The sequence below is a fragment of the Pinus tabuliformis genome, chromosome 4_2, assembly GCF_031772625.1.
Source record: "Pinus tabuliformis cultivar Carrire ecotype Pingquan chromosome 4_2, CPIR1, whole genome shotgun sequence".
Taxonomy (NCBI): domain Eukaryota; kingdom Viridiplantae; phylum Streptophyta; class Pinopsida; order Pinales; family Pinaceae; genus Pinus; species Pinus tabuliformis.
The window spans coordinates 760052903-760067015 of NC_142304.1; the positions used below are offsets into that span (position 1 = coordinate 760052903).

General features: G+C 41.7%; 1 protein-coding gene across 1 annotated transcript in view; it reads right to left on the reverse strand.

Annotated features, from left to right (window-relative positions):
- The window catches only part of SCC3 (sister-chromatid cohesion protein 3), a 251397-nt gene that overhangs the window by 111076 nt on the left and 126208 nt on the right, over positions 1–14113 (reverse strand). The window lies entirely within an intron of this gene.

The following is a 14113-nucleotide window of genomic DNA, read 5'->3' on the forward strand; positions in this document are numbered from 1 at the left end:
TCACCTCCCAAAAATGGAAGCGTATGCCAAAACGATATATATATATAAAGTGATTAACACATTATCTTTCAAGAAAAAAGGGAAAAAAGACCTATAGACAACAATTTAGAAGGAAAACCAAGTCTATATTAACTCTCATAGATGATTACATGATAGTCGAGTTTCAGCCAAGTTTCGGCTGAGTTTCAGGTACGGGTACAGCCCGAAACGTCGGGTTCCTAGAAGTTTCGTGCAACATAGCTCCGGACAAAAAAAATACAAATCTCACTTTGATGTTGAAAAAACATGGGTTATAAATATTAAATATACAATGTCAAATTGTAACAAACATAATAATCATAAATAATATATATGGAAAGGTGTAAAGGTGTGTTTCATTCACAGGACACAACTCTTCATATGAAAGGGCGCCCCGCCTAGTATTTATAACAGGATCCTTCATTTGTAACATCATCATTCATTCTATCAATAAATATATATTTTATACACTTGTCTACACATACAACAAAGATATATGTAACATTGGTATCAGAGCCACGTTTTTTGATCACCTGGTCAGAGCCATGTTAGGCTGCCACTATATCCTTAGGTCCTGAAATCATGGAAATCATGGATACATATTTCTAGGATTAAGGGATTTTCATAAATTTCTATTAGAACTGTTATAGGAAATCAAAGGATTACTTTCAAAATTGCTAGAGGATTTTGAAACACCGAGTTCAGCACCTACAATAGAGGCTGACATGGACATGAAAAAAACTAGCATTGAAGAATGTTCTTTTTGAAAAATGCTATGTTGCATGAGTTTCTGGAATGCCAGAACATTGGGAACTTGGGTACGGGTGTCGGGAACAGCTAGAGGTTTCCCCAAAATTTACAAGAAACGGCTAATCGGGATTGGTAATATTATATAATAAAAAATTTAAAAATATAAAAATATAAAATATTTTTTTGATTATATAATTTATATAATAATCAAAATTAATATTGAATCAAAATATTCAAATATTAAAATCAATTCAAATATATAAATAATAAATATATCATCTCTCTTATATATAAATATATTCTTTGGGTGTCTCTCTCCCTGAGTCTCTCCCTTTTATATATATAAAATATTAAAATATCAAGTTCATTATGACACATGACGAGTCTTTGAAACAATCTGGCTTAAAAATACAAAAGAACAGTTTTACATATGTTTCTCTAGTTATTCTTAAGAGAAAAAGTAAAGCAACTCTAATGTTTAAGCATTGACTGCCACATATAATTTCCACACACAATCATCTGCGATATATATACATAAACAACAACAAAAAAATACTCATCAGCATGACATCCCAAATATTGCCCTTACATCGAGGTGCCACACGCTTCCTTAACCCATCAAGAGATTGCTCCAGTTTCTCAATTAAGGATATCGGTGTTAAGGATGTCTTTGGCCTTTCTTCCTGCGAAGATTTCAACTTAGGCTCATGTTTTGTGGGCAGTTCAGCGTATTTCTCTACAGATTTTGTATTCCCCAACCCCAGGGAATGCCGAAACTCCAAAAAAAATAGTCTTCAAAGCTCCCGGAACTTTCCCAAGCTCCTATTGCAGCTCCCACTGAAAAGGGAACGTTCCCATACAGTTCCAAAGCTCCCGGGAGCACGGGAACCATTGGAACGGGTTTCCCAACTCTTGGGAGCGGTTCCCGTGTAACATAGGAAAAATGTAACTAGTGTCAGTCTTAATAATGTAATAAAATGTCATTTTTATCATTGATATATTTATTATTATACTTATTATTATTTTATTTTGGTCAAATCATGTTCTTCATGCTTATAGAGTCAAAAAGAGACAAAAAGAAATTATTTTAAGTCAAAAGAAATGAACTTGAGTCAAATCCCATTTCGACTTTTGTAAGAAAAAGAAAAGAAATTTTTATTTTGAGTCAAATAGTCAACACAAGACCAAGTCAGCCTTCCTTGGACATGGCAGCCTTAAAGGCAGCTTTTCGACCCTCCTAGATATGTATATATACAATTCAACTCAACCACTCGAAGTATATTTACTCACCCACAACATCACATTGATTTTTGTGCAAGAACAAGAAGAAAACCCAGCTGAAGTCAAAGGAGAGAGAAAGATTGAGTTTTCTGCCCTAATTCTACTCACACGTGCGAAGGTTCTGCAATTTTCTGAGGTTGTTACAAGGCCGGAATTCGACCATCTATTGCAGGTCCGAAAATTCTGTGATTTGACCATATTTCAGAGATTTGACCAGCATTGACTTTTGTTGACTTTAACTTTGTTGAAGTAGACTTAGAGGAGTGCTGACTTGGGTTCATTGTGACAGTCTTGATCTCGATCTTGGGTCATGGAAATCTCATGATCTGATTCTATAAGAGAAGGATTTCTTTGGGTTTCCGCTTTATGGAGTTTTTCCTTGGCTTGGAACCTAATTTTGGTGTTCTTTGTCTCTTGTCATCTTTATGTTTTGGTTGGTAATTGCTTGATGAAAAGACATAAATTTAATAAGAAGCTAACAAACATTCACAAGTAATTATCAAGAGAAATCAAGCATCATCTTTGTTACACTTGGAGTTCTAACCAAGAAAAGGATGTGCAGAAGATTGGAAATGCAGAATATATAAAGAAGGCACCTGCAAAGTCTTTAAAATTGGATACAAGCAGCAATGAGGAAGATTGTTTCCAATAGATTCCTAGAAACTTATATTTGGCTAATAATAACTATTCGGTTGGGAAGCAAATGAATGTCTTTGGCATGGGATCATCCTTACTAAACAGTTTTGAAAACTATTCTAAACATGATGCATATCTACCCCCCAATCAAGGAAGGTTATAATTCTATTTTTAACAGCACATTGCCCACTAACCCGGCTTCGGATTTTGTTGCTCTTAGTGATTTAGAAAATGCAGAGACACTAATCATCGGGTATCTTGATGGAAAAGTTCAATATGCACTCTACCATACCGACATAATTGATCAAATCTCCAAGTGCATGGATTTCCTTGAGCCCAATGCATAAACATCTATAAATGAGTTGATGCCAACAAACAGCGGCGATGGAGAGAACATTCTCCTCAGATTTTCAAAGAAGAGACATGAAGAGAAACAATGTGAGGGCAGGGTTGAATATGAGAAGAAATTGAGAAGAGCCCAACTGAACAAACAAAAAAAGGCGCTCAAAGAGATTTGCACATTTTGCAAGCATAGCTCCATATTTAAAACACGTTTGGACTCCAAAGGCACTTGCTTAGCCAAAAAAGTTATTACCTGAAATCCAGAGCCAAACACCTGATGCAAATGAAGTTATAAACTCCGCCAAACCTGGTACCTAAGATGAGATCAAAACAGGATCTAAAAGTAGAGACTTTCTTGGCGGTGAGCCCCTTCAAAGTTCGGAGAACAATAGAAATCAATATATTTGAGTCTGAAGACAAATATGAAAATGATGCAAATTTTATTTTAATGTTATGTTTGTTGCCTTGTACAAAACCCCAAGCCCAATCTGTACTATTTTAACCTTACATTGACCATTAACCTGTCTTTGCTAATTCCATCAAAAACATTAGCAAAGGTGTACACGAGTTCCTCAACTAGATACAAGAAGTAAGAGTTGAAGGTGTACAAGGGTTCTTCGGCTAGATACAAGAAGTCGAAGTTGCAATGTCAGCAGCGATGTTTCCCCGTCGTATGACATCATCGGTAGAAAGTAAAATTCTAAAGTTGCCAAAAGACGCGACCATCCGTCTGACTCGTGGTATAAAAAAATTTATGTTTAAAATAGACGACTTAGGATAATAAAGAAATTAGAATAATATATTAATTAACAAAAAAGAATAATAACATAAAATATAATAGAAATAATGCCCATGGGGTTAGCTCAATTGGCGATCGCCTTGATAATGAAGTGTTGTGTTCCATGAGATTCCAGATAAACACCCCCCCTCGTGGATCAACCAACAATATATATGTGTGTGTGTGTGTGTGTGTGAATTTATATTTAAATTATAAAGGAAAAGGGGGAAGAGATGGCGTCCACAAGGAAGAAGACTAACCCCAACATGCCAAATTCAAACCCATGAAATAGATGAGCAACATGTGCAACCAAAGACAATCTTGATTATTATGCTTTGAGGACAATGCATTCCTTAAGAGGGCGACAACGTAAAAAACATAATAATAATAAATAATATATATGAAAAAGGCGTACAGGTATGTCTTATCCACAAGACACAATTCTTCATATGCAAGGGCACCCCGCCTAGTATTTATAACGGGGCCCTTCATTTGTAACGCCATCATCCATTCTATCAATAAATATATATTTTATATACTTTTGTCTACACATACAACAAAGATATTTATAACACAAATGAAATTAATTATGAGGTGCTCTACACCAACACATCGATAGCATAGTTCACACTTTGGTGTTAGCTTTTGGGGTTGTTGACCATTGAAGTATACTTGAAGACTCCATGCCCAAGGATATGTCAGAGGATTCTTGCACCTACAGAGCTCAGATATCATCAAAGCTTTTAAGCTCTTTTTTCCCTCTCTTCTTCTTCATTGTACTCAAATTTTGCAGCCTACGGGCATATTGTAAAGTGATGCTAGCATGATGAAATAGAGTCATGTAAAAGGCCTAGGTCGCTTAGGAATTTGTTATCAAGTGAGTTCACTCTAGGGAGTTTTTTTCACTTAGTTAATTATTTATGCTTTTCAATGCTTAATAATGAATTGAGTTTTTTCTCCTAGTTAGAACCCCAAACTTGGAGTGCGGCTTGATAGCGAGGGCTTAAGTGAGTCCTAGTGTCTAGAGTCAATGTATATTACCATGTTAGATCACTCACAAAGTTTCGCGGAATTTGATTAGGTCTAGGTACCATTTTTTAAATTATTAAAATTTCCCGCAAGGTGGGACTTTTAATAAATTGTCTATAAATTGTAATAATTGATGCCTAGAGAAATTGTATGGGGTATGAGTAGTCAAAACTGGACCTCTACACCTCAACTTTCTACTAAGACATACTTTGAGGGGTAAAAAATAAATTATAAACCATCACTACCCACTTTTCCTAAGTCTAGGGGAAAATGTGGCAATAAATTAGCCATTAATTAAATAAATGAGAGAAAATAAAGATTATCTTCAAGTTAAAGATGCTCAAAAATGAGGTGGAAATTCACCAAAAGATAAAGTCATGTTCAAAAGTGATGTGGACTCCACTTAAGACCAAGAACCAAGGAAAAGACATCAAGATTGAATTATCTAGAGAAAGACCACGAGTTCTCCAGCAAAATCGCTAAATTTGAGGAGGCAATTCGAGTTTCAAGATAGAGTTAAGAGTTTAGTGGCGATTTGTTTGAGTTCACATGAGATGAGGTGGAGAGTGGCCTCCTACCACTCTTCTTCATCTTCACACATGTCCTCCTCCCATTCCAATAAATTTCTCATCAAGGATATTGTGGAGCCTCTTGGAGGTTCAATTTGCATGAAGGAAATCTTGGTTGATGCATTGGGATCATCTATTGTGCCACTTGGATCGAGACTCTCTCAATGGGATTTTGTTAATTTTAGGTATGTTCTATGCTTAGAGCAATTTATTTCAATTTTCACAGTTAGCTCAATATCTTTTCCAGATTAGCAATCACATCAGCATTAAAGTAAATTGCAGAGAGAACATAAACATAGATCGCAAAATACAAGCCAAGACAAGAGGACACAAGATGTGGCACTAGATAGGGACAAACCCCAATGTGGGGAAACCCTTGATCAATTCTTCTTATATGTTCTTCAACGGTTCAACAGAGAGAGAGAGAGAGAGAGAGAGATAGTACATATACAACAGATGTCAACACCTTGACTTATCTAAATAAGAGCATAGATCATCTCTAAGTAGATGATACATGAGCTAGCTGAACTCAGTTGAATACATGCTGCTTCAACTGATTCTCCCATGTGACTCCATCACCATGCATTGTGTTGTACATTGTCATCACGCTCCACCTCACTATGTTGCACCCATCATCACTATGTTGGACCTCATTACCATATTGTTGTACCTTATGTTGCACCTTCCTGTACTACAACATCTTGTTGTACCTTATCATCTTGTTGCACTCACCAGTGCTGCCTCATACTGTACCTCACTGTATTGCATCATGTACCATTGTTGTCCCATGTGCCATTGTTGCACCATGTTGCCACATTGTTGTCCCATGTGGCATGTTGTACCATGTTACCATACTGTTGTCCCATGTACTTGCAGCGTCATGCTTGCCACCATGTGCTTATTGCACCTTGCCCAATGTGCTTGTAGCACCATGCTTGCCACCATGTGCTTGTTGTACCTTGCTTACCGTACTACTGTCCCAATTGGCTATTGTTGCACCATGTCATAGCGTGGTCCCATTTGTATTGTTGTTGTCCCAATTGTATTGTTGTTGTCCCATCACAGTTGTTGTCCCAATTGTGCCATGCCATAGTTGTTGTCCCATCTTCCCTTGCTGCACCATGTGACCTTGCCGTCCTATCTTCCTTGCTGCCAACATACAAACGTTGTTGATTGTCACTTCCTTACTGTTGTAATTTCAGGGACTGGTTAGGGCACACAACAGTCCCTAACCGTCCTCAAATTTGGCCCAGAATTGCCCTCATGAAATGCGGCCTATGCTAGTGCAAACCCTCTGGCTCCACGCTGAAGATGAGAGTATAACATGACCTCAAAACAGCCCACGTTGTCCCATGTATCTTTGTTGTAGCTTACAGCCCACACATCAAACCCAAACAACCCTCCTCTGCCTCAGCCCTCTAGGAAGATATCTCGGCCCTCCTAACAGCAACTCGGCCTTTGCATATGACCCTGAAACAGCGTCCAAAAACCCACGTTGTTCGGTCTTCCTTACTATGGCTAGGGTAGGATAGATCTGCGTATTTGGGCAACGCGAATAGGTCTTCTTCACCGTGCTATGTCTCTCCTTTAGGCAGTGTAGAGGGCAGGTTGGGCAGCATATAGAATCAGGGGTCTTCTCCCTTGGACTGCGGCTAGATCATCCACTTTAGGACTGTGGCTAGGGCATCCTTTAGGACTCCGTCTAGGGCATCCTTCTCCTACATTTCCCTTCAACTAAAACCCAAAGCGAGTGGAGAGAAAATCAAGAGAGAAGTCTGTGTAAAATGACTCTCAAGTCATCTCCTTTTATACTAGAACATTGAGCACATGTGGGGGTTATTTGGTTGCTAGCCAACCTTGACGAATTGTCTTATAACACAAATAAAATCATAACTCCATGAATACTTATTGAAATCAGATGATCTTTAGATCAATCCTACACCTCTCGATGAGAGGGATCCAAGAAAAATAACAGCTACCATATATAATATGACCCACATGGATTTTGGCCCTAGTTGCCAATTTTAACACTCCCTCTCAACTAGGGAGAACTCCATCCGCTGATCCATCTGCCAGACTGTACTATCTCTGCCATTAGTGCCTTGCATTGCTCCGCTGATCCATCTGCCAGACTGTACTATCTCTGCCATTAGTGCCTTGCATTGCTCCGTTGAACCATGAAGAAGAAGAATTGATCAAGAATGTCTCATACCATTCTCTATTGACCCGAAGTCAATTCCATATGAAGAGAGTGTGTCATACCACTCTTACTGATCCCAGATCAGTTCCAAAAGAGAGTGAGTTATGTCACTCTTACTGACCCGAAGTCAGTTTCATTGATCCCAGATCAATATCAAAAGAGTGTCTCAAACCACTCATACTGATCCCAGATCAATGGAGGTCATCCTAGCATAGGGAGTACGGTAGATACAACAATGCGTCTATCGATAGTACTACTATTGTCCGTAACCCCATTTCCCTACTCATTGGCCAAAAGAGAGGTACTTCCCATGAGTCCCAGACTGCATGGGTAGGATGCCTTGACAGGAGAACCACTCATCATGTCCATAAGTTGCCACGGGGTATCACAGGGGAAGGCTGAACCATTCACCCTGTACACAGCGTACCATTAGGGGAGGGTGAGTCGCCCTATGGTCGCTTGTTGCTCCAAGAAGTACCCCAAGCCCCCCGGAGCTCCCAGAGCTCAATGCATGCATCATGCAAGACCCTCATAAAAGGGTCTCTCAACGACTCCAAGTCGTCCGGGAAAGGAACAAATTTCACCTTTCCCCGGGGCTTCGACAGAATGTCTATGCCCTATACATCAGTCTCAATGCCATGGAGCCTTCTCGCTCATCGATGTACCATATCCCAGATAAGGTAGTATCTGATGTCTATATGCTGGAGCAATCATAGAATATGGGATTCCTCAACAATCAAATCCCCCGCTGGTTGACACAAAAGATCAAGGTGGTATCCATCATGTGTACAAACAACTCACTGAATCATTTCCACAACCAGGCAGCTTCACACAAGATCATACTCGTAGCTATGTATTCGGTCTCAGCAGTGCTCAAAGCAACCGTCTTCTGCTTCCTTCTCATCCAGGATATCGAGCAGAATCCAAAGAAAGTCAACACCCAAAAGTGCTCTTGCAATCCTCCACACTGCCTGCCTAATCATCATCAGAATAATCATGCAGCGTCACATTTCCAGCAGTGTATCTCAATTCATGAGAGATTGTGCCTTAAAGATATCTCAAGTGATTCTTGGCATCAATCCAGTGAGCCTCAACCAAATATGAGCCCAACATGCTAACTGCAAAACATATATCCGGACAGGAGTTCACCAAGAACATCAATGCTAGCATGAGTTTGTGAAACTCAGTGGCATTTCCCAAAACAGGTATGGTATCCTTACCACATAACTTTTGAGAGTTAAGATCCATCAAGGTAGTCACGAGTTTGCAGTTCACCATTCTAAATCCAGAATCCAACTCCCTCTTACTTCTGCAAATGAGAGGGTCTACACCTGTCAAAAATAGATCGTCCTCATAAGGTGCCAGTATGAGAGGTCTATCATCCACAACCTTCAAGCAATGTTTTGGATCGACTTCACTCCTAGTGAATCTCAGCTGCATCAGACAGCTATCAATCCTCTCATATTAAGCCCGGGGTGTTTTTCCTCAAGCCATAGAGGGCTTTCTTCCACCTACATACATGAGATTCCTGATCATGAATCTCAAACCCCTCGGGTTGTTCCAAACCTGTGGACCTGCTACATGAGGGGAATGGTCCCTTTGCAAGATTTTCCTTCGAAACATCTCAAACATGTACCTTCATGCTCCTTTTGAATTCAGGCATCCCTATCACCATTTGACTCACATCGGGTAGGGCCCCATAATAAGAAGACCTCTGGTGCTATAGATGTGATGTGACAACTGACATGGTCCCTAATGGACCATCCTGCAATTTGATACAAATTGCCATCCTTGAACCCATGAGTAAAAGCATCTTTGAAAATTTCACTTTCAAACACGTACCTTTCCATCGATGAATGTCACCCTGTAACCTTTGACTTCCATTGCCGAAGTGGACACCAGGTTCTTCTTGTGACTAGGTACATAAAAGAGATTCTTGTAAATGAATCGAGTTACCCTCATTCAATTGAGGGGTAACATTCCCTACACCCTTTCCGAGATAGGTGGCATCGACTCCAAGTATAATCCCACGATTGTTTCCATCTCTAACAAATTAGAGAGAGCAGCCTTCTATTTGATGAAGTACCTTGAAGCACTACAATCAATAAGCCAGATTCCCAAAGAGTCTGAAGGAGAGGGCCAATATAAGATAACGCTTCTTTATCTTATCATAAACAACATTTGATTCTTCATACCTGGGGTTCCTTGCTTTCTTTGAAGAGTCTGTCGTTTCCTTGATGACCTGCATTACCTGTCATTCCTCTGATCATTTGAAGATGTCCCTGGAATAATAGTTATCATCATCAAGTGATGTGTCCATACCTTAAACACTCCTTCGCATAATGGTCGAACTTATTACAAACAAGGCATCTGCCTTTCCTTCCACACTTAGATCCGGACTTCCCAATGAAGTGATCTTTCGGTAGGCCATCAGAAGCTTCCGCTGCCGCATTCTGATAATATTCTCTGCTTCGACTTCACCCTTGGTGAATTTGAAGAGGGATGAAGAATCCATTCATCCTATTGTCCTTTCCCAACTGTCTTCGGTGATTGCTCTTTCACTCTTGCTTGGGCTTTGTCTTCACCTCACCTCTGATACCATGTTAATTTTAGGTATGTTCTATGCATAGAGCAATTTATTTCAATTTTCACGGTTAGCTCAATATCTTTTCCAGATTAGCAATCACATCAGCATTAAAGTAAATGCAGATAGAACATAAACATAGATCGCAGAAAACAAGCCAAGACAAGACGACACAAGATGTGGCGCTAGCCAGGGACAAACCCCAATGTGGGGAAACCCTTGATCAATTCTTCGTACATGTTCTTCAATAGTTCAGTAGAGAGAGAGAGAGACATAGTACATATACAACAGAAGTCAACACTTTGACTTACCTAAATAAGAGCATAGATCATATCTAAGTAGATGATACATGAAATAGCTAAACTCAGTTCAAGACATGCTGCTTCAACTGATTCTCCCAGGTGACTCCATCACCATGCGTTGTGATGTACATCGTCATCACACTCCACCTCACTGTGTTGCACCATGCTACACCCATCATCACTATGTTGGACCTCATTACCATATTGTTGTATCTTAGGCTGCACCATGCTGCACCCATCATCACTATGTTGGACCTCATTACCATACTTTTGTACCTTATGTTGCACCTTCCTATACTGCAACATCTTGTTGTACCTTATCATCTTGCTACACTGAATAGCGCTGCCTCATACTGTACCTCACTGTACTGCATCATGTACCATTGCTGTCCCATGTGCCATTGTTGCACCATGTTGCCACATTGTTGCCCCATGTGGCATGTTGTACCATGTTACCATATGTTGATTTGGGGTAGCATCGGATGTGCTCTAGACACGAAATTTGGTGGAGAGGTTGGGGCACATGAGATCTCCAATACCCAGAAAGGGTTTGGGCAGATTCTAAACAAATCAGGAGATATTAAAATAATTAATATTTTTAATGGAGTCCCTAAGTCTAAACTTAGGGAAAATAAAATATTAATGTGTATTAATATGAATCTGTGTTAGAGTGGTCCAAAAGACATGGATCAAGCCAGATCTAATCTTAGTCGTTGATTAGGAACTTAATCTCGGTCGTTGATATGTCAACAGGAAAAGTATACGAGGAGGCTTGAGGGTCACTTGAAGAATACACCAGATGATCAATCATTCTATTCTCTAGAGCGGGTTTTGCTAAGAGAGATAGAATCAGTGATCGGGAGAGCAGCTGAGGGGCATTGAGTACAGAGAAACAGAGAAGGCAGAGATTGTGCCAGGAAAGCAGCGCAACAACCAAGGAGGGTGACACAGAGCCAGCAAGGGCTCACGTAGGGCCACGCAGAGGCAACCAACTGCTGCGCAGAGCACCAGAGGGGCCAACGCAGCTGATGTAGAGGCTCCCAGAGCTGACGCAAGGCCTCCTGGGGCTAACGCAAGCCAAGAAAGGCTGACGCAAGGCCAGCGTGAGATAGAGAGGGGTTGACGCAGTCCAGTTTCGGCAAGATGCTGGGGTTGTAGAGCAGTTTTGTGTTGAGGCGCTACCGGAAGGGTTTTCTGGGGTTTCAGCCAAGAGATTTCTCTCAAACTGTGAGGTATAGCTGCTAAGGAAATTCTCTGTTGGATAGGCCAATTTCGGCACCCAGATTGTACTCTGATATTGCTTAATAAGAAAACCCTCAGATAGCTGCACCGGTTTTCCTGCATTGGGTTTTTCCGGGGACACTGATCCAAAATAATGGTGTCATGTGGTGTGTTTGTTCTTGTTTCTTTTAGTTGTTGATCTGTAATATGTTGAGTATGCACTGGTGTTTATGTTCAGTATTTACTTTGTAAATAACTTGTTAAGGAAAAATAACAAGTAGGTAAGAATAAATCAGATAAAGTGCATGAAGGGTTTCTAAGCTAAGTAAACTTAGAAACTTCAACATGGTATCAGAGCGTGATTGCAAATCACAGGAGGACTAAAAGACATCAGACGAGCGGAGCAATAGCAGTAGAAAACAGTTGCCCGAGGTGACAGAAGTTGTTTCTAGCAGCGCAAAAGCCAAGGAAGTGTGACACAGAGCCAGCCAGAGCCACGCAGAAGAAGTCGGGAGCTGCGCAGAGCCTCAAAGAGGCCAGTGTCGCTGACGTAGAGGGCCAGAGCGCTGATGCAAGGCATCCCAGGGCTAACACAGACCCATCTGGGGTCAGAGCCAGCATGGGACAGAGAGGGGCTGACGCAGTTCACAAAGAAGCAGTTGTTGGAGTCTAGAAAGCTGCAAAAATATTGCAGAGTGGAGCTGGTGAGGTACTGTAGTCAGAACAGTAGCTGACAGAGCAGGGCCAGAGGAGTTGTTACCGAGGGTTTCTAGCCGAGAAACCTGGATCAGCGGTGCAGTTGCACAAGATGATCAAAGTAGAGGGCATCTCGACAAGTGGCAGAAGGATTTCCAAAAGGGAAATCAAGACTCAGAGGGAGTCCCAAAGAGAACTTCCAGATGGGAAGTAGAGACTCAGAGGAGTCGAACAGAGAACTTCCAGGAAGAAAGTAGCGGAGCGTCATGGCACTACACGGGGTAAGAGACCAGGATAGACTGGACGGAGCATCGAACTTCGCAGTCTGGAAGGCCAGAATCTTATCAGTGCTTGACAAGAATCGTGTCAATAACTTCACCTTGAAGGTTATAGCTATCCTAGTTGACCCCAATGATAACGACAAGTACGAAGAGGCGATGGTGAGGGCCAAGTGCATTATCCTTGACGGGGTCAAGGATCATGTGGTACCACATATAGCCGAGAAAGAAACGACAGTTGAGATATGGGAGGCTCTCAAGAACCTATACCAGCATACTTCTGTGCAGAGAAGAATGCTGCTCGAGAACCAGATGAGGTCGTATCAAATGAAGAAGGGTCAACAGATTGACACCTTCCTTGGAGGACTGAATGAGATCCGAGACCAGTTGACTGCTATAGGAGCGACACCGAATCAGGAGCTTATGGTGAGGACAGCCCTGAATGTTGTCTCAAAAGATTGGGAAGTGTTTGTCCAAAGTATTCTGGGCAGAGGGACTCCCCTACATTGGGATGAGATGTGGGCAGCTCTTCGCCAGGAAGAGATCAGACGGTAATCAAAGACAGGTAGCAGCAGCAAAGGGATCAAAGTTCAGCAGGAGGAAGAAGATATGGCCCTAGCATCTGAGGGAAAGCAGGAGAAGTGGAAGAAGAAAGATCTATCCAAGATCAAGTGCTTCCACTGTGGGGAGATGGGTCATTATGCGACCTAGTGCCCAAGGAAGAAGAGTAAGGGAGAGTCTTCCGAGACTAAGGCAGCGCTAGCACAGGCAGAGAAGGAAGTTTTGACAGACGATGATTGTGCCATGAGTGCACACATGCCACTTGAGCGGAAGTGGGGAGACATCGAGCTGTAGTCAGGCGGACTACAGGCGATGAGGGGCAGGATCCTCGAGGTACCCAACCTCTTGGATTAGACCTTGCTACGGGAGCCCCGACGAGGAGTAGCAAGACTGGCTGATGTGGATAGAGACAAATGCGGATGGAGCAGCAGAGAGAGCTACAGTGCAGGAGTCCCGAGATAGTGCAGGCTAGCAAGCTGCAGCAGTGCAAGAGGCACAGGAGTGTTGCACCAGTGCAGGAAGGCACAGAGAGGTGTGCAACGGTGCGAGACGAAGGGAGTTGTTGCAGTAGCGCAGAGGTCAGAGAGAGGGAGCAATTCTCAGCGGCAGAGGGAGCTTCAGCATCAGTGGGTGTTTCTAGCCCAACAGGGAGGTCAGTTGGGATATATTACTTACTTCTCAGTAACTGAGTTGCGGTGCAGCAGTGGGCAGCACGATGCAACATGATGAGAGGAGGTGCAATGCAGATGCAATGCTGGGAGGAAGGACCAGCAGCAACACGGATGTAGAGGGAGTTGTCGTACAGATGTACAGTGGCAGTGGCAGAACCATGGGCAACAGTACAGGAGGCAGCAGTGCAGAGGATGTT